The 22424-nt window shown below is 36.4% G+C and overlaps 1 protein-coding gene across 2 annotated transcripts in view; it reads right to left on the reverse strand.

Moving 5' to 3' along the window:
* The window catches only part of rwdd2b (RWD domain containing 2B), an 83413-nt gene extending 68993 nt beyond the window's left edge, over positions 1-14420 (reverse strand). Inside the window, exon 1 of one of the 2 annotated variants that reach the window (XM_079416409.1) lies at positions 14319-14420. The gene's annotated coding sequence lies outside the window, so the exon portion shown is untranslated. The remainder of the gene's footprint in view (positions 1-14318) is intronic. The other variant, XM_079416408.1, reaches the window with a different exon arrangement.
* Between the last annotated feature and the right edge of the window lie 8004 nt (positions 14421-22424).

The following is a 22424-nucleotide window of genomic DNA, read 5'->3' on the forward strand; positions in this document are numbered from 1 at the left end:
GTGTCTTCTTGTTTCATAACACAAGTTTACCAAATAGGCCAGGCTTATTTCAGTTAGTCTGACTCAAGTCAAATGATTTGGTTCCATAAAGCAAATTTTACAAAGATCAACCTCAGTCACTGTGGCTACTTATGCTGGAAAGCTAACCTGGTTCAGGGCAGGCAAACTGTCAGGCTAAGCTGAGCTCCTCTAATACTGACCAATAGGGATGCACTGATATTACCACTGACTCTCTCACATTCTATCATAGCCATACAACCTTTCTCTCTGGTTTTATAACAGCTGTACCTTTTACAGTTAGAACAGATAGCATTAGAACATTACAATCTAACATTGCTCTTTAAAAGCATTAACAATCACTAAACTAAAAGTTAAAATCCAGGGCTCGCAAAATTTCTAAATCCCCGGTAGCCCTTCGGGCAGGTACTCTTCAGATTTTGGTAGCCCCAAAATTAATTTAACTAGCCCAAATAAAATAAAGACCATAAATGTCAATCAAAAACATTTTCAATACACAAATATCAACGAATATCAAGGAAAAGGTTTTATTTTCCTATTTACAAGGTATCTTCAGAATTCTTAAAAATCTATTTAAGGCAATTTGAAAAATTATTTCTTATACCATTTAATGTATTTAAAACTGTCTAAGGCCTTAAAAACTCTTCAATTTAGTTGTATCAAATTTAAGGACCCGTGTGAGCAATGTTCCCTCTAATGTTTTTTCTTGCTGAGCAAAACTTTTCTCTATCGGGCAGACATTTCGGGCACCTGAGCAAAAGCATTCTTTATACCAGACCTGTACAGCACACACACAAAAAGTGTGTAACTTTTAACTTTAATGTGCTATTTATATTCAATTTGACCCTTGATGTAACTAAATGATGTACATTTTAGGTTACCTGAGAAAACATTTTTACTGTACAATACACTGCAGTTCAAAAGTTTGGATTAAAGTTTGAAGTTTTTTAAAGTTTCTTATGTTCATCAAGGCTGTATCTATTTGATAAAAAATACTGAATATTATTTCACTAAATAATATTGTGCAATATTATTGCAATTTCAAATAAACGTTTTCTATTTTAATATACTTTAAAATGTAATTAATTCCTGTGAAGCAAAGCAGTATTTTCAGTGTCACATAATCCTTTAGAAATCATTCTAATATGCTGATTTTTAATCCATGTTGGAAACAGTTCTACTGCTTTTTTTTTATATATATATATATATATATATATATATATATATATATATATATATATATATATATATATATATATATATATATATATATATATATATTATATATATATATACTGTATTTTTTGGGACGTTTGGGGTCAGAATTTTTTTCTTTCTTTTTTAAAGATACTTTAAAAAAGTTTAAAGAAAGTTAAATAAACTTTATTCAGCAAAGATTTGTTAAATGGATAAAATAGATAGTAAAGACTTCTATTGTTAGAAAATATTTCTATTTTGAATAAATGCTGTTCTTTTAAACGTTTTATTAATCAAAGAATCAAGGAAAAAAGTAACAGGTTCCATAGGGCTGGGCGATAAATCGAGTTAAAACTTGTTTTGAACAACTTTGTCATCGGCAGATTGATTTTAAGTAGGGGGGGGGGGGGGGATCGATTTAAATCGTAAATCGGATTTTTTGTAAAAAAATCGGGGATTTTTTTTTTAGGCCATATCGCCCAGCCCTAGGTTCCAAAAAAAATAAAATAAAGCAGCACAACAGTTTCAACACTGATAATAAATCAGCATATTTGAATGATTTCTGAAGGATCATGGGACTCTGAAGACTGGAGTAATGATGCTGAAAATACAGCTTTGATCACAGCAATAAATGCTGAAATATGAAACCAATATTAGAAATTGCAATAATATTTCACTATATCACTGTTTTTTTTCTGTATTTTTTAAATGAATACAGCCTTGATGAGCAAGAGACTCAAAGTCAAAGACTCAAAAACAAGGTCAATTATTTATCAGGTTTATAATATAGACCTAACATAATATATTATCAAAACAAACTATTTAAACTGATAGAATGGAATAGAATTAGGGATGTAACGGTATGAAAATTTCTCATCACGATTATAGTGACCAAAATTATCACGGTTATCAGTATTATCACGGTATTGTTAAAATGTGCTGGAGATTAGTGATCGACCGATATTGATTTTTTATAACCGATACCGATACCAATTATTTGCATGTCTATGTGCCCGATAACCGATATGCAGAACCGATATTTATTTACTGTTATAAAGTAAATAAATGACTGCGTGAAGTAAGTCCATACTTCACTTTGGTTTTTCCTCCTTTCAGTCATCTTAACAAAAAATGTTTTGAGAATTAGCAGTCTTTCATGCAGGGCTCTAGACTCAATTCTTCCCACTGATCTCACTTTTGCGCACGAGCACATAATTTGGTTGCAATTTGTTTTTTGTTTTTGCTACAACATTTGATTAATCAATGCATGCTGATGAACTTTTATCATAGTTTATAGTTATATGGTAACGAAAGTTTTCAACATTCAACTCGTTCTTTTTCATCTGTATTATTTGTGATTTAAATTTTGTGAACAGGAATTCCTTTTTTCGTGCGCTTTTTACTTTCAAATTTGCGATCTTGGTGTCACATTTTACAAGAAAAGATCATTGTCTGTTTTGCTTATATCTATACACCTTTAACTTTTTAAGACTAAAACAAAAGATGGATTCATTGTTATTCTTAATTAAAAAGCGCAACAACAATAAAACAGTACGTTGACAATGACAAACTCTTACATAACATTTATCAACAAAAACGAATAAGACGAGGCATGGAATAGGACACACCACATGCTGTACTATATACCTAGTATATTACAGAATGTTTAGCAAACTCTGAGGAAGCAAATAAATATTAATATATATTTTTTTTTAATTAAGGAAAGCCTCCATAGCATAACCTGAGGTAAACAGCAAAGATAACAAGCTTCTCAAAACGAAAACAAAAAGAAAAGTAAAACTAAATTGGCTGTAGCTGACAGGAGTTTTTTCTACAAGAATACCACCACGTTCACCTTCTCTGGTTTAAGAAGCGGTCTTTTACTTTAGTTTGAAAACAAATCCATCCGTTGCGCTCCATCCGCGACGCGCACCTTCACGCTCGTGCTGACACGGCGAGTATAAACCAGGCTCTACCCACTAAGCGCTCGGCTGAAAGCACCTCTCTTCACGTGATCAGTGAAATCTGACTCCTGCTATAATGTGCTGCGGCTGGCAGCGCGCGCTGTATGAAGCAGACGCTTTGGAGCAGCGCAGACCTGGCACTCGTACAAATGCGACCACGTCAAATTTTAACTCGCAAACAATTACCATTTTGGTCGCAGTCTAGAGACCTGTCATGTTCAATTTAATCTTCGTATTACAACAATAAAAAACATTTTATTTATAAAAAGCTTTAGCAGCAACACTAATATTAGCAGTAAGCAAAATTAACATAGAAAGTCTAATGTTTTCAAATGGAGAAAATAAAGGAAAGGAGTCATATCAACTTCATTTTTAACTACAGTTTTAGTAGGTTTATAAGCTGTTTAATAGGATAAAGAGTGAAGAATAATTCACTGGATAATGTTAATTCACGGAATAATATTCTCTGGAATATTGGAATATAACAAGCATTGTATTTTATTGCATTTCTCAACTGGCATGCTCTAAATTATGCTGCTGACAGCGCAGTTTATCTATGCCTTTACACAGAACTATAGGCTACTCAAACTGCGATCGATCGCGGAGATAATAAATAATTAATTTCCATAGAGTTGTATTAATTTAGATGTTTATAAACGAAATAATGGTTATATAGTAAGTGTTAATACAATTTCGGGTGCTTCAAAAAAGTGAATCTTGTTAAAAGTTACATGCGGTGGCCGTGCTGAGCATTTCTTGAGCATCAACCCGCTGAGTGAACTGCAATATGAAAGCGGTTTCACGAGACTAATGATGAGCATATGGACAACAGAGAGAGAATTACATTCAATGCTTTTCTTTCCAACATGCAATCATTCATGGCTGTATTATTTAATTCATGCAAAGTTACGTCTTTATTGGGAGAGGACTCGACGGATTATCTATGTGACTCCGACTTCACGAGACTAATAGACCACAGAGAGAATTAAATTCAGCGCTTTTATTTCCACCATGTGCTAATTCATGGCTGTGTTATTTCAGGCAAAGTTATAGCCTATCTTTATAGGGACAGGGCTTGACAGAATATCTTATTTATCATATTTCTTAGAGCCAAGTTGCATTTAAACTATATATCAGGCATTTATGTAATACATCTAATTTGTGCATTAATGCCTGTAATATTAAATAGTTTACTAACTACAGCAAATCAAGTACCTGCACGCCGTTGCTGTCTCGTCTCCCCTCAGATGCGCTGCAATTGCGATCCTGCGCGCAATTCTGAAAACGTCCACAAGATGGCGGTGTTTATCGGGGAATCCGATATTACAAAACCGATATTCGATTATGGAAAAATGCTTAAATATCGGGAAAAATATCGGTAAATCGATATATCGGTCGATCTCTACTGGAGATGTTCAAAAAGTACCGATACATAAATCACTTCAAGTTTTATACTTAAAAATCAACAAGCAGCAAATAAAATGACTTTTTGTTTGCATAATCACTAAAACAATAACATTACCAATGAGTTCTGGATTTTAAATGACAACTTGACTGACAACAGTTTAATAGCATGTTCAAATAAATAATGTAAATGTTCAAATAAAGCTTTGAAAAAGTTTTATATAAAGGTAAACCTCACATTTCAGCCTTTAAAGAAAAGAGTTAAGTCAAAATGATAATTGATTAATAAGGGGAAGGGGAAGGGGAGGGGGTAAGTGGTGTGTGGCCAAGTATGGTGACCCATACTCAGAATTTGTGCTCTGCATTTAACCCATCCAAGTGTACACACAGTAATGAACATACACCCGGAGCAGTGGGCAGCCAATGGTACGGCGCCCGGGGAGCAGTTGGGGATTCGGTGCCTTGCTCAAGGGTCTCACCTCAGTCGTGGTATCAAGGGTGGAGAGAGTGTTGGTTATTCATTCCCCCACCTACAATCCCTGCCAGACCTGAGACTTGAACCCACAACCTTCAGGTTACAAGTCCAACTCTCTATCCACTTATCTACTCCATAAATAATTCTATATAACTTATCTGAATTGTTTAAATGTGTAGAATCCACATAAGCTTGTTTTTCATCAACCGGTTAAAATTTACAGCAGGTCATGCAAATTTGGTCCGTTTTTGGCCAGACAGAATCTGCACACAGGCTGAATGTAAATAAGTGTCTGTAAATCCACTCTCTGACAGCATGTGGAGCTTTATATGGAAAAGCTGAATTACAGCTGATTCCCGTGAACTCCGCGAACAAAGCAGTATTGTGTTTAAGAACACTTCCTTTATGTATTACATGGAGCGAAGATGAAAACAAAATGCCATCGAATCTTTTCTGAAGACAGTCAGATCCTTCAGAGGTACATTCATATAATTAATTCACTGATATATTCATTTGTATAATTCCCTCAGTACTCTTTTAAAACCTCCCAGCTTTTCCGCCCTGTTTTCACTCAGCATGAAACTACTCTGCTGCCGTGCGCACGTGAGACTGTTAATTAACACTCTGCTTTATGCTGGACAGTATTTATTTATCGTGAGTTGTTCAGATCGTGGTAATCGAATACGGTTTTAATGATAATTAAAATATGAAACGGTAATACTAACCGTGGAGAATTTTATCATGATTTATCGTCAAACCGGTAATCGTTACATCCCTAAATAGAATAGAATACAAACTGAAGCAAAACGTAATCTGAGATCTGTAAATTAAATATAAAAAAAACGTGAACATGAATTCTTCTATAGTTGTCTAAACATCATGAAGTACAGTTTGTACAATACTCTTGTGTGTGACTGTACGTTTCAGAGTTTTGTTACCGTTCTTTGCCCATCCTCCGCTATTTCCAGCACTTAATCAAGCCACTCTTCTTTAATACATGAGGACATTTTATTTTACGTCATTGAGTTTGCGTTGGCTCTTGTGTTGAGCGCACCGCAAACATTGAAGTATTCAGTTCCTACAGGGACTCATTTGGTGCATATCGTTCTCTGTCTATGAAACCTGTAAACCTCATTCACCGGTTCTAACTCGGTCGTGACATAAGCTCTATAGCGGTTTGCCCGAGCATTGCTATTCTTTCCCTTTTACTGCGGCATTCAATCAAATGGCATCCCAACTCATTTTTGTGTGCACAAGGCACATTATTTCTTCTGCACGGCCGCGGCGAAAGAAGAGTGCGGTCGCGCACTCTTCTTAGAGAGAACACTGCGTGGGAGCCCTGTATTTAAGGTAGCCCGTCGAGCAGGGCAGTGATACATTTTAGTAGCCCGACTGGAAAACACAATAGCCCCGGGACGTCGGGCTAGCGATTTTGCGAGCCCTGAAATCACTAAATTAAAACTACATTTTAACAATACAATACAAATTTTATTTCTGTAGCACATTTAAAACAACTGCCGTTGACCAAAGTGCTTTCCAGCATCATTACATACAGTCACACAAACAAAATTCAACAACAATTCAACAAAATTCAACATTAAAATATAAAACCTGATCCCTCTAATCGACTCCAAAGGCTCTACTAAAAAGGTATGATTTCAATCTGGACTTAAAAGCATCCACAGATGGGGAAGATTTAATATGCATTGGGAGAGGGTTCCATAAACGGGGAGCAGCCACTGAAAAGGCCCTATCACCCTTAGATTTTAATCTTGTTTTAGGAACATGAAGAATCATCCGATTCGAAGATCTCAAGTTTCTTGTATTTTGATAAGGAATTAAATGGTCAGCAATATATTTGGGGGAAATGCCATGCAAAGCTTTAAAAACCATCAACAAAACCTTAAATTCAATTCTAAATTCTACAGGCAACCAGTGTAAAGAAACCAAAACTAGAGTAATTCTCTCTCTCTTCTTTGTACGAGTCAAAAGTCTGGCAGCAGCATTTTGTACTAACTGAAGACGAGATAAATTACCCTGTGAAATACCTATATACAGGTCTCTCCACCCTCTATACCACGACTGAGGTGCCCTTGAGCAAGGCACCGAACCCCCAACTGCTCCCCGGGCGCCGCAGCATAAATGGCTGCCCACTGCTGTGTGTGTTTTTACTGCTGTCTGTGTGTGCACTTTGGATGGGTTAAATGCAGAGCACGAATTCTGAGTATGGGTCACCATACTTGGCTGTATGGCACTTCACTTTACAGAATTACAGTAATCGATGTGTGATGACACAAAGGCATGAATAATAGTCTCCAGATCCTTAAAAGAAAGAATAGATTTCAGTTTAGAAATAATTCTAAGTTCATAAAAGGCAGCCTTCACAACACTAGAAACCTGTTTATCTAAAACTAAATCCATTATAACACCCAAATTCTTAACATGATCTGAAACACTTATCTTCATTGAGGCCAACCAACTTATAATTTCCTTGAAAGCAGAGGAAGGTTCAAAATAACACACTCAGTCTTAGTATTAAGGTGAAGAAAATTGCTTGCCAACCAGATTCTTCTCTCACCTAAACACTGCACAAGTCCATCAAAAGATGGAGAAGCATTTGGATCAACTGGGATATATAACTGGGTATCATCTGCATATAAATGATACATGATATTATACAGCATTTACGAAAAATTGAGCCCAAAGGGCCCATATATAATGAAAATAAAATAGGCCCAAGAACAGACCCCTGTGGCACACCACTACGTACACTGAACAAAATTATAAACGCTTTTGTTTTTGCCCCCATTTTTCCTGAGCTGAACTCAAAGATCTCAGACTTTTTCTATGTACACAAAAGGCCTATTTCTCTCAAATATTGTTCACAATTCTGTCTAAATCTGTGTTAGTGAGCCCTTCTCCTTTGCCGAGACAATCCATCCACCTCACAGGTGTGGCATATCAAGATGCTTATTAGACAGCATGATTATTGCACAGGTGTGCCTTAGGCTGGCCACAATGAAATGCCACTCTAAAATGTGCAGTTTTACTGTATTGGGGGGATCCGGGGGGGTCCGAAAACCAGTCAGTATCTGGTGTGACCACCATTTGCCTCACGCAGTGCAACACATCTCCTTCGCATAGAGTTGATCAGGCTGTTGATTGTGGCCTGTGGATGTCACGGAACAGCGAGGGAAGCGCCGTGAAAAGACGGCGTCTGGGTCCAAACGCAGGTAAGGTGCTCTTTTAATAGAAACAAAAAGGCCAACACGGCACAAAAAACAAAACCGTAACGGACTGGGATACGAACGGCAACGCAGTGCATGTATCCCAGACCAGAGCAGACACTAGAATCCAAAACACATCAAATAACAAATAATGCAACCAGGCAGAGTGGTGGGAGAGGGGAGACTATATAGACTATATAGCCCCCCTTTGGCGGGCTCAAGCGCCATTGGTTTGTGCACTTACACAAACGTTAACCAATCTGGCTTCAGTAACAGAGTAAACAGTAGTTTCCCCAAAGCAGTCGTCAATGACGACGCAACGCTCGTTCCCTTATCTCAGGGAACCGAGGTTACGTGAGTAACCAGAGCGTTGTTTAACTTATTAACTAGCCTTTTTGTATAAATGGTAATGTTACGGAAGATGCTGGAAATGTATACTTATTGAAATTGAACTAATAAAAATGTGTGTCAAGTCAGACCTATAAATCTTAAAATAAAAACGCATGCACATTAATCAGTCTAGCTTCGCGGTCTCGCTCTCGCTCTCATTCAGATGCACGTCTTGCTGCATTGATTCTCTTAACGGATCCAGATACAATGTTGTTGCCCATTCTCAATGGGAAAGTGGCCAAGCAACATTGCTTCACCTAATTCAACGTGAAAGAATATCATTAATCTTGACAAACTATATATCATTCTGAAGGTCTAAGCCTCAAGCATCGATGACAGATCGCTGTTTTTCGATGGAAAGCTTATAAGGAATGTATTTGCTAGGGGTCGACCGATATGTGTTTTTCAGGGCCGATGCCGATACCGATTATTACAGACAAAGTAGACCGATAACCAATATATTGAACCGATATACATGTCTGGTGTAAAAATGAAAATGAATGTCAAAATTAAGAATAACAAGGGCTCTGACAAAAATGGCCTTCCTTAGTGTTGGTTGAACTTCTTACTCTTGTCTTCCCCCATGCATCCATCTACAATAAGGGTAATATATAAAGAGAGAGTTAAAAGTGGGGCCACTGCATGCTTCATGATTAAGCCTATGAATACTAAATACTACAGCTAAACAGCTTGGGGAAATGTAAGTATTTGGCTTCAATAATTTACATGTTAGAAATGTATGTGTAATAGCATAACCTCTCATAATTCTTCATTAATTATTTTCGGTTGACTAAATCATAACCTACAAGAGGTGACTATTCAATTCATCATCTAATGCACATCAATTGATTAATTTAAAAAGCGCAATGCATATAATAAGTGTAAATAATTTAATTGTCTTCATAGCTCCATTGTAGAAGTTGTGAAGAAGACCGTAACTATTTTAATGAAACTATAACACTAATAGCCTGTTATAGGCACACTTGGTTCAATAGCCTATTGAAATGTCCCAATTTCCGTCATCATAATCTTGGCCTATGTGACAGTAACTTAATCTTGGCCTATGTGACAGTATCTTAGTCTTGGCCTATGTGACAGTCATTTCCATTAGTTTTCATTTACAGTGCAGTGCAAATGAAGGCATAAAACATTAATTTAATTTATATTTTAATCAAATGAGAGTTAAACTCAAATTTGGCAAACCAAATGGGTTTACTATTAAAATTAAATAATGTAAGAAATAGCGTATTGTGTGATTGTTCTTTTAAACAAAAGTTGTAATAATTGTAGTAGTATTAGTAAAATAAACCGAACTTTTATTTTGACGGGTTGCCATGAGGACCTCTTAAGTTTCTGTAGCCTATTTATGATATGACGATCGTTTTACTCAAACGAAACAGTCAAATGCTCATGAAGTAACTCTCAGAGCAGTTCTGGGGATGATGTTCATGTATTTATGTCCTCATTTAGTGACATGGCAGATGCGGAAAAACACCGCAAGCGTCGCGCACTTCAGTGTGTGTGTGTGTGTGTGTGTGTGTGTGTCAAAACCGCGCGTCTGTGCCTTTCACATATACAGAGACACGCCGAACATGCAGAATTCATATTTAAATAGTCTTTTTGCAGCTTAATGTTTACAGATAGTCCATATTGTGACTACTGATTTAAGTGTACTTTTGATTAATTCATCCAAACTTTGTCTAATTCCGTGACTCCGCGTTATACAGTAAATGCTATTTATATGACTGGATTCCGCGATTCCCCCTGCGTTTCCCCCATCTCGGAAACCATAAATAGATAATATTGAGGTTTTTAAAACTTCAGTGTAGTGGATTGTAATTTATTGTAACTTGAGCAACGTCTGCTGCTGCCTTTGAGAGATAACTGATGCGTGATGAAGCAGCACCAGTTAGCAAGCGCTTTCGGTGTGAGAGCGCCTTTAGTCTTCCACGTTGATTGGTCGGACTCCTGACTCTCAACAAATCAGATGCGCGGTGGGCGGAGACTGCTCTAGGCCACAGAGTGGTGAGTTCCGACAGGCTGCATCAGAGCCAAATAGCGCGTTTCAAAATTAAATAATTTTATCGGCACATCGGTTTTGAAAATGACCGATACCGATTATCATAAAAATGCTTAATATCGGTGCCAATAATCGGCCAGGCCGATAATCGGTCGACCCCTAGTATTTGCTACATTTGTGTAAGCAGTACACATCAAAACATGCAGAATAAAAAAGCAGTACGTACCAGATTCATTGTAATAACGAGCCACAAACACGTCCACTGCTGAAATCCCAGTTTATTTAGACAGGTAAGGGTCCACAGAACAACATCCCAGCGAGCACTTTTAGTCCAACGAAACAATAACGTTGTAATAAGGATGAATATTCCTTTGTTTACATTTCATTTCTTCGGGAGAGTTACTGTTCGCGTCCTTTATGGAATAAATTACATTCAAAAACAGCATCTTGGTGGTAAAAAAACAACACGGTGTTGTAGCATACAGTTTTACAAATAGAATGAGACCGTCCACGGAAAAAAGAGTCTCAGAAAAGCAGGAATATAGATTATTTGAAATAAGTATTATTTTAGTATTATTTTAATGTTTATTTTATTTATTTTAATATTATTTTATGCTGCTTGGATTTATTGTTAATGTATTGTTAAAGACGACAATGCCTGTTTGTTATTTGAAGGTTTAATAAAGTGATAAAAAAAAAGAAAATATAGTGACGTGACATACGCGCGCGCCTCCACAACTGACACACGTGACATTCCGCACGCACAGGATGTTTACAAGAAAGGAAAATAAATTTTTCATGAAACTATTTTTTTCTTAACGAGTTATGAAGATAAGGTTGAAATAATGGCACAGACCATGCTACACCATCTCATCTGCCGCAGATACTGAATCAGTACAGCGCATTTGTCTGAGGCACTTTTTAGTATTTCAGCTTCATTCATCGCACCCAAGGAAAAAATGCAGTGTTTTACAACTATAGGACAGGAAGAGCTAAATAAACTTACCAGTACATCTAAACAAACAACATGTTTATTAGATCCTGTACCCACTAAACTAATGAAAGAGTTGTTACCTGTAGCAGAAGAACCGCTTCTCAATATTAATAACTCATCGTTATCTTTAGGTCACATCCCAAAACCATTGAAGCTGGCAGTTATTAAGCCTCTTATTAAGAAACCACAACTAGATTCTAATGAACTGGCAAATTTCAGACCCATTTCAAATCTTCCGTTTATGTCTACAATTTTAGAAAAAGTTGTGTCTGCTCAATTGTGCTCCTTCTTGCAAAAAAATTATCTCTATGAATAATTTCAGTCAGGTTTCAGGCCTCACCATAGCACAGAAACTGCACTTGTTAAAATTACAAATGACTTGCTTCTTGCATCAGATCAAGGCTGCATCTCATTGCTAGTATTACTTGATCTTAGTGCTGCGTTCGACACTATAGACTATGACATACTCATAGATCGATTACAAAACTATACTGGTATTCAAGGGCAGGCTTTAAGATGGTTTAGATCCTACCTGTCCAATCGCTACCACTTTGTTCATTTCAATGGGGAGTCATCTCAGTTATCACCAGTAAAGTACCACAAGGATCTTTCCTAGGTCCTCTGCTATTTTCAATATACATGTTGCCCCTTGGTAATTGTTATGCTGACGATACTCAACTATATATCTCAACAAGACCAGATGAAACTTCTAAACTAAGCTAACAGATTGTGTAAAAAATTTAAAAGATTGGATGACCAATAATTTCCACCTATTAAATTCAGATAAGGCAGCGATATTAGTTATTGTACCAAAAAACAGAACACAGCATCTCTTGGATTACAATTTGCAACTAGACGGATGTACTGTTACGTCCTCTAAAGTAAAAAATCTGGGTGTTATATTAGACAGCAACTTAAAAATCATATTTCCCATGTTACAAAAACAGCATTCTTCCATCTTAGAAACATTGCCAAGCTTCGAAACATGATACCTGTTTCTGATGCAGAAAAGCTAGTTCATGCATTCATGACCTCTAGACTGGACTATTGTAATGCACTGCTAGGTGGTTGTCCTGCATCTTCAATAAACAAGCTACAGATAGTCCAAAATGCAGCGGCTAGAGTTTTTACCAGGTCAAGAAAATATTATCATATTACCCCAATTTTACGGTCTCTGCACTGGCTACCTATTAAGTTCCGTATCATTTACAAAATATTATTACATGCCTATAAGGCCCTAAATGGTTTAGCTCCTGCGTATCTAACTCGTCTTCTACCACGCTACAATCCAACCCACTCCCTAAAGTCGAACTCTGGACTTTTGGTAGTACCAACGATAGCAAAGTCCACTAAAGGAGGTAGAGCTTTTCCACATTTGGCTCCCAAACTCTGGAATAGCCTTCCTGATAACGTTTGGGGTTCAGACACACTCTCTCTGTTTAAATCTAGATTAAAGACACATCTCCTTAGGCAAGCATTCATATAATGCATCTTATAATCTTGTACTGCAGTTATATCTGATGAAATGTACATTATTATTCTTTAGCTTGGGTTGAACAAATAATTTTTACAAACAAAATTTTAACAAACAAAAAAGTATTGCAATATAAAAGTATATTTAAAAACTTTGTTAGATGGGATTTATGGCGATTAATTTCAGAAAAAATGTGTGATTAATTAGTTAATTTTTTTTTATCGAATGACAATACTAATATATGTATATATCAGGGGTGTCATGCTCTCATTATTTTTGAGGGAGAAGAAGTGGGGGGTGGGGTTGATCGTGCACATCATTTGACACACAGCAACCACAATAAGACTAATGTTTTATTTTTTTATTCGAAAAAATCCCACACGTTAAAAATCTTGAAATATCTCGATTCTCAAATATGTGTAAATAGATGCATTTTCCACCGTTATAGATTATGCTGATCTATAATGGGCGATGGTCAAAGTAGCCTAATAATGTAGTCTATTAATTATGCATACAAACCTGTCTGTTTACTCAAGTAGACTAACAGATATGGGTGTCATGCCATAAAATATTTTTAGTACGACTTACTTTGTATTTAATGTGAATTTAATAAAAACATTGCAAGTTAGGCTAAAACACTTTCACTGAACAGAAAGAGAGCAAAGAACATTTACATTATCGAAAACCATTTTCACTGACTAAAGTCTAGTTCAAGCACCATCAAAAACTCCCATTAAAATCACTGAAGCTGTTTACACTGTGAAATGAGTATCTTACTAACAGATTCGTACACACATCTGCACTTTGCTCAGTGGGTGCTAATGCTCACAAATTAGCTTTTATAACAGTAAAAGCTCTTCATGTAAATATATACTTCCCTTTATTTGTGTTTAAATAGACTTGTGTTGAACTTTATTTTATATACAAGCACTGTAGTAAAGAAGTGCCTAAAATATTGAATGAAATGTGTTTCTGTTGTTACATTAAAAGAAGAAAAAAATCTTATAGGCAAAATCCACCTCATTTATGGTAATGTATGCGAACACTATACAAGCACCACTACTGACAAACTCCTCTCGCTGACCGGTTAAATAAAGCCGCAGCTGAAGTCGAACATACATCAAGTTTCCTGAAATGGACGGGGTATAATCATACCTTATTCAGCACCAATCACAGCCGTTCGACATCTATCTTGTGGAAAACTGACAGGAAAAGTCGAATGTTCTTCTTCTTCTTCTTGGTGTTTTAATGGCGGATGGCATACAACTTTTAGGTGTATTACCGCCACCTACTGATTAGGAGTGTGGGTCAGGATCATAATCTACGCTTGAATTCAATATCCTATTATATAAACCAGTGTTCTTTAAATACCGCATTAAAAAATGTAAAGCTTTTATCACCTGACTTTTTCCCCCAAAATGTTTATCAAATAAAATTTCTCTATAGTTTTATTGAGGTCAGCAATGAGTATATTTCTTTCATTTTATTTTTTTTCAACAGAAAATCTAAAACCCTACTTATATTACCATTTTGCTATACTTCTGTGACTTCTATACTACCATCATCTGCATAAAGGGAAGTTCCTGTTCGTTTTTTTCCAATATTTAATTTGGTAACAGAGCTATCGGTTGGTTCTGATAATTAATCGGATAATTATAATTTATTTTTATGGTAGTAAAAAATAGGCCTTAAAATACATATATAATGAAATGAGGCCATAAAAATTGGTTCAAATAAAATACCAAAAGCAAGTAATAATATGGTTCCGTTGAACAAAACTTAACCATGTATCATAAACAATATAATTTTGCATTATGCATAGTCCCAAAAGCCTACAGAGGGCACCAACAGCCCGATGATCGCTTTTTACACGTCACTGTGCGATTTAAATCGTCGTTTGACTAAACCACATGCAATTCAAATGTCCACTTAATTTTTAATATATGGCCATTTCTTTACAACAGAAATGTTACAGCAATTGTAAATCCTTGAATGTGGACATCAAAAGTTGCCATTTTTCTGAGTTCAGTCGTTTCACAGAAATAATCTATTCAGATTTCCCCATAGGCAGCGTGAATTAAATGAGGGTTCATGATCAGCCCTTTCAATGCCCCACCTTCTCAGTTTCGCATAAGCCTATTGGAGTGGTTACTAGGAAAATTCTTGGTTAAGAAACACCTTCTAATCGATCTGTCAGCTCCGCATAACTCCCTGTTTTCAAGCATAAAACACCTCAATTCCTCTTAACGAACTCTCTCTCAATAGTAGGACATTGATGCAATCAATATGATAAAATCATGCACTTGGCTAGCAAAAGTCGACATCACCTCAGCTTTCAAAGCTATACCTATCCATCAAGATTCATGGCACTTATTTGGGGTACGCTGGCACAGGAAATTCTATTTTTCATAAGATTTTCTGACATGTCATCAGAAGCAGCTTATTGGATTTATCAAACAATTACGCAAAGTAATCCTCATAGCATCTACCCTTTTAGACTGTTCTGAGTATTGAACTCCCTGTTAGAGCGCTCCCGGTGGAGCAAATATATTTCTCATTCATCTACCGGCGCTGTTTTACTGCAGCATTTTTGAGATATGGGACATTATTACATTTTGAGGGCTATAAAGACACTATTTCTAATAAGTACAAGAAATTAACGGTCAGTTCTCATATGGGACGTCCCATACTATATGCACACCTCATATGAAACCATTTTACTGCAGCGTCTTCAAGATATGGCACATTATTCTATTTAGAGGGGTACAGATACACTATTTCTAATAAGTACAAGAAATGAATGGTCAGTTCTTATATGGGATGTCCCATACTATATGCAAACCACATATGAAACCATTTTACTGCAGCATTTTTGAGATATGGGACATTATTACATTTTGAGGGGGATAAAGACCCCATTTCTAATAAGTACAAGAAATGAATGGTCAGTTCTTATATAGGACGTCCCATACTATATGCACACATCATATGAAACCATTTTACTGCAGCATTTTTGAGGTATGGGACATTATTACATTTTGAGGGGGATAAAGACCCCATTTCTAATAAGTACAAGAAACGAATGGTCAGTTCTTATATGGGACGTCCCATACTATATGCACACATCATATGAAACCATTTTACTGCAGCATTTTTGAGATATGGCACATTATTATATTTTGAGGGGTATAAAGACACCATTTCTAATAAGTACAAGAAATGAATGGTCAGTTCTTATAGAGGACATCCCATTCTATATGCACACCTCATATGAAACCATTTTACTGCAGCATTTTTGAGATATGGGACATTATTACATTCAGAGGGGTACAAAGACACCATTTCTAATAAGTACAAGAAATGAATGGTCAGTTCTTATATGGGATGTCCCATACTATATGCACACATCATATAAAACCATTTTACTGCAGCATTTTTGAGATATGGGACGTTAATACATTTTGAGGGGGATAAAGACCCCATTTCTAATAAGTACAAGAAATGAATGGTCAGTTCTTATAGAGGACATCCCATACTATATGCACACCTCATATGAAACCATTTCACTGCAGCATTTTTGAGATATGGGACATTATTACATTTTGAGGGGTAAAAAGACACCATTTCTAATAAGTACAAGAAATGAATGGTCAGTTCTTATATGGGACGTCCCATACTATATGCACACATCATATGAAACCATTTTACTGCAGCATTTTTGAGATATGGAACACTATTACATTTTGAGGGCTATAAAGACACTATTTCTAATAAGTACAAGAAATGAACGGTCAGTTCTCATATGGGACGTCCCGTACTATATGCACACCACATATGAAAACATTTTACTGCAGCATCTTTGAGATATGGGACATTATTCGATTTAGAGGGGTAAAAAGACATCATTTCTAATATGAACGGTCAGTTCTCATATGGGACGTCCCATACTATATGCAAACCACATATGAAACCATTTTACTGCAGCATTTTTGAGATATGGGACATTATTCAATTTAGAGGGGTAAAAATACACCATTTCTAATAAGTACAAGAAATGAATGGTCAGTTCTTATATGGGACGTTCCATACTATATGCACACCTCATATGAAACCATTTTACTGCAGTGTTTTCAAGATATGGACATTATTGAATTTAGAGGGTTATAAAGACACCATTTATAATAAGTACAAGAAATGAATGGTCAGTTCTTATAGAGGACATCCCATACTATATGCACACCTCATATGAAACCATTTTACTGCGGGGTTTTCAAAATATGGGACATTATTCGATGTAGAGGGGTACAAAGACCCCATTTCTAATAAGTACAAGAAATGAACGGTCAGTTCTTATAGAGGACATCCCATACATGTACACCTCATATGAAACCATTTTACTGCAGCATTTTTGAGATATGGGACATTATTAAATTTTGAGGACTATGTAGACACCATTTATAATAAGTACAAAAAATGAATGGTCAGTTCTTATATGGGACGTTCCATACTATATGCACACCTCATATGAAACCATTTTACTGCAGTGTTTTCAAGATATGGACATTATTGAATTTAGAGGGTTATAAAGACACCATTTATAATAAGTACAAGAAATGAATGGTCAGTTCTTATAGAGGACATCCCATACTATATGCACACCTCATATGAAACCATTTTACTGCGGGGTTTTCAAAATATGGGACATTGTTCGATGTAGAGGGGTATAAAACCCCATTTCTTTTTTTTTTTTTTTGATCATAGAATTTTTATTGTTTCAAATTGCATTTTTACATTTTATATCACCCCACCCACCGTACATAATCTTACCCAGCCCTAACAAACAATCCCCAATTAGTACACAATAACAAAAAAACTAACAAAAAAAAATAAATAAATAAAAAACATATGCATATACACTTATACGTACACACACATGGCATAATTAAGAAAAACATAATGATACAATAAGGGGTATACATATATCTCCACTCAATCCACGTCTAAGATTTGTAAGTCATTAAAGAATGTGATAAATTGTTGCCATTTTTCAAAAAAAGATTCCCCCCTACCTCTGATATTGTACTTAATTTTTTCAAGTTTTAGAAAGAATACCAAATCTTTGAGCCAAACTGAAATAGAGGGGGGTTGAGGGGAGGTCCAAGACAACAGAATTCTGCGCCTAGCAAGAAGAGATGCAAAAGCTATGACGTCAGCCTGTCTCCGGCTTAACGGCTGACACCGAGAGGGAACACCAAAGATTGTAATCAAAGGGCAAACAATTAATTCGACCCCTAGGACATCAGAAAGTATTTTAAAGAAGGAATTCCAAAAGTTTTGCAACTTGGAACAAAATGCAAACATATGACTAAGGTTACATGGTGAAAGTTTGCATTTATCACACAAGCCTGAAACATTGGGATATATTTTAGAAAGTTTTGCCTTCGAAAGATGAGCTCTGTGAATCGTTTTAAATTGTATAAAGCTAAGTCTAGCACATGAGGTGGTGGTACGTACATTGTCTAATACTCTACTCCAGTAGTCATCCTCAAACTCGAGGTCAAGTTCCTCTTCCCAAGCCCTAATTATTTTAATGTTGTGAGAATTATCCTTTGACAAGATAATTGCATATATCTTAGAGATAATCCCACCCATATGAAGATTCAATTTAAATGCCTCCTCCCATGGAGACTTTGTAGGCAGGGAGGGAAACCCAGAGAACAGAGAGGAGGCACAATGCCTAATTTGAAAGTATCGAAATAGGTGAGAGGAAGGTAGATTAAATGATAACGATAATTCAGAAAAACTTGCAAACACATTATTAATGAAAAGATCTTCAAAGCATTTCAGACCTTTCTTTTCCCAGAGAGAGAATACGGAATCTGAGAAGGGGGGAAGAAAGAGATGATTTTTATGTATTGGAGCCATGGTTGATGCTGAGGTAAATTTGAAATGACGTCGAAATTGAAAGAATATTTTAAGAGAAGAGCATACTATTGGATTGTCCGTGTAATGTGAAGGGGACATGGGGAGAGAAGAGAACACCATAGCAGGGAGAGATGATGAAATACAAGACTTAGCTTCTAAGTTGCACCATGGTAAAGAGGAGTCCTGTACCCAGAACACCAACTTCTGAATATTTGCTGCCCAATAATAATACATAAAATTGGGCAGGGAAAGCCCTCCACTTAGTCGATTTTTTTGAAGCAAAATTTTGGAAACTCTAGGAGTTTTACCTGCCCATATAAAAGAGGAGATTAATTTATCTATATTCTTGAAGAAAGATTTGGGTAGAAACAAAGGAATAGCTTGAAAGAGGTAAAGAAATTTGGGGAGAATATTCATTTTTACAGCGTTTATCCTACCTAATGGAGATAATGGAAGAGCCGCCCATCTTAAAAAAGCTGACTTCATGTATGAAACTAACGGTACAAAATTTGCTGCTTTTAAGGCAGAATAAGAAAGGGTAACATTTACACCAAGATACTTGAATTTAGAACTAAGGTAAGTCATTGTTTTAATTTTTGGCCAGACTGATTTATGGGTAAACATTCACTCTTCTGCAGGTTTAGTTTATATCCAGAAAATTTCCCAAAATCATCTAATAGATGTATTATCTCAGGAATAGAAGCAATTGGATCGGTAACGTAGAGTAATAAATCGTCAGCGTATAAGGCTAATTTGTGTTCGATTCCCTTGCGGATTATACCTTGAAAAATAGGAAATGTTCTAAGCATTATTGAAAGGGGCTCAATGGCTATGGCAAAAAGTAATGGAGATAGGGGGCATCCCTGGCGTGTACCCCGTGATAAGGTAAAATACTCAGAATTAACACTATTAGTAGAAACTGAAGCTTGTGGGTCATATAGTAAACGTATCCATGATATCAATCCCTCACCAAAACCAAACTCCTTCAGAGCTCTAAACAGATAAACCCACTCTATCCTATCAAATGCCTTTTCGGCATCTAACGAAATGATCACCTCAGAGGAAACACTATTTTGTCTTGAGTATAAAATATTAAAAAGAGTACGAATGTTAGAGAATGAATACCGTCCTTTAATGAATCCAGTTTGTTCCTCTGAGATAATACTAGGAAGTACTACCTCTAAACGAGAGGACAAAATCTTGGCTAAAATCTTAACATCAACATTGAGGAGGCTAATAGGTCTGTATGAATTACATAATGTTGGGTCCTTCCCATCTTTAGGCAATAGAGTTATAGATGCTTGTCTCAGTGTTAGGGGCGATATACCTTGATCTAAAGATTCCTCAAATACAGACAAAAGAAGCGGGGCCAGTTTGACATGAAATTTCTTATAAAATTCGGAAGGCAATCCGTCTGGGCCAGGGGATTTCCTAGATTGTAATGAAGTAATTGATTTAGTGATCTCCTCTAAGGTGATGGGTCCATCAAGTTCAGGCACTAAAAGAGGATCAACCCTAGGGAAGTTGATACGCCCAAGAAATTGGTTAATTTCTTCTGAATGGCCAGAAGCTTCAGTCTTATACAGAATAGAGAAAAAGTTTTTAAAAGTTGAGTTAATCTCCACAGAATCTGAGGATAATGCTCCATCAGGCTGTGCAATTTGAGTAACAAATCGAGAAGCTGCTCGATTGCGAAGCTGATGGGCCAGGAGGCGACTGACCTTATCCCCATACTCGTAGTAATTACCACGCGTGCGTAATAAAAGTCTCTCTGCCTCACCTGTGGTTAACAGATTGAATTCTGCCTGCAAATTAAGCCTTTGTTTAGGTAGCTCCGGAGTCGGTCTATGAGCGTATTGGTCATCTAAAGCTTGAATACTGTCAGATAACTTTTTAATCTATTCCTCCGTTCTTTATTAACATAAGCAGAGTAAGAGATTATCTGTCCTCTTAAAAAGGCCTTCAAAGTTTCCCACAGTAAGGAGTAAGAGATTGAATCTGTCTGATTAGTAAGTAGAAAGTCATCTATTGAATTACAAATATATTCACAGAATGCTAAATCAGATAGAAGTAAAGAATTGAACCGCCAGGGTGGTCGAAAAGTGTGAAATGGAAATAAACGAATGTCAAGACTTAGAGGGGCATGGTCTGAAATAACAATGGGCAGATATTCAGAGTTTACAACTTGAGGAATTAGAGAATTATTGATAAAAAAATTATCTATACGAGAGAAAGATTGATGGACACACGAGTAAAATGAGTATTTCCTCACAGTGGGATTAAAGTGTCTCCATGGGTCAATATAACCGTTCTGAGCCATAAACTCAGAAAAAAACCTTTGACATGGCAGAGGGAGCTTTCATAACAATGCTTGATTTATCCAAATCAGGATCAATAACACAGTTTAAATCTCCCCCAAATATCAAAAGATGTGTGTTCAAAGCTGGGAACTTTGACAACAAATCCTGAGCAAAGTGAGCATTATCAAAGTTTGGGGCATATACATTTGCTAAAACTACTGGTGTTTGGGAAATTTTCCCTTTCACAATTACATATCGACCATTCATATCAGAAATAACATTGTCAATAGAAAAGTGCACAGTCTTATTAATCAAAATGGCAACTCCTCTGGACCTGGAATCAAAGTTCGAATGAAAAATGTGTGATGTCCAGCGAGTTTGGAGCCTGCATTGATCCTTAAGACGCAGATGAGTTTCCTGGAGGAATACAACGTCAGGTTTTTGTAGTTTCAAATGTGTCAAAACTTTGGATCTTTTAATGGGGCCATTCAGTCCTTTCACATTCCAACTCAAGAATCTAATTGAGCTTCTGGTATTGTCCATCAGGTTAGGTTAATATAAGAGAGGAGGCCACAAGCAGAAGAAGAAGGAAAAAAAAAAAAAAAACAAATACAGAAAAGAAAAGAAAAAGAAAATTGAATTGGGGAAAAACCCACCATCCCGCCCCCACCCCACCCTGAACATCACTCAATTTCTTCTCTCCATTCCCAAACAATGGAGGCAGAACACCAAAACTCGGGAACCTCCGATGCTCGAAAACTGTATCTATTCCCATTTATGTCGTATGAAGTCACTCCCGAACATATGGAGTAACAAAGAACAGTCATTTCAGGCACCATGAAAACATTTATCTAAACTCACTTGGTTAACAGTGATCAATTATCAGAGTACAACTGCTTATAAAATAGTGTCGTTTTGCATACTTATCTCTACATAATACCTAGGAAGTTGAATACCGTTCGTTAAACCATCGCTGTGCTTCTTTGGGACAGTCGAATTGAAACTTCTCATCGTCGAGGTCAATCATCAGGCGAGC

The sequence above is a fragment of the Barbus barbus genome (genome assembly GCF_936440315.1).
Source record: "Barbus barbus genome assembly, chromosome: 5".
NCBI lineage: Eukaryota > Metazoa > Chordata > Actinopteri > Cypriniformes > Cyprinidae > Barbus > Barbus barbus.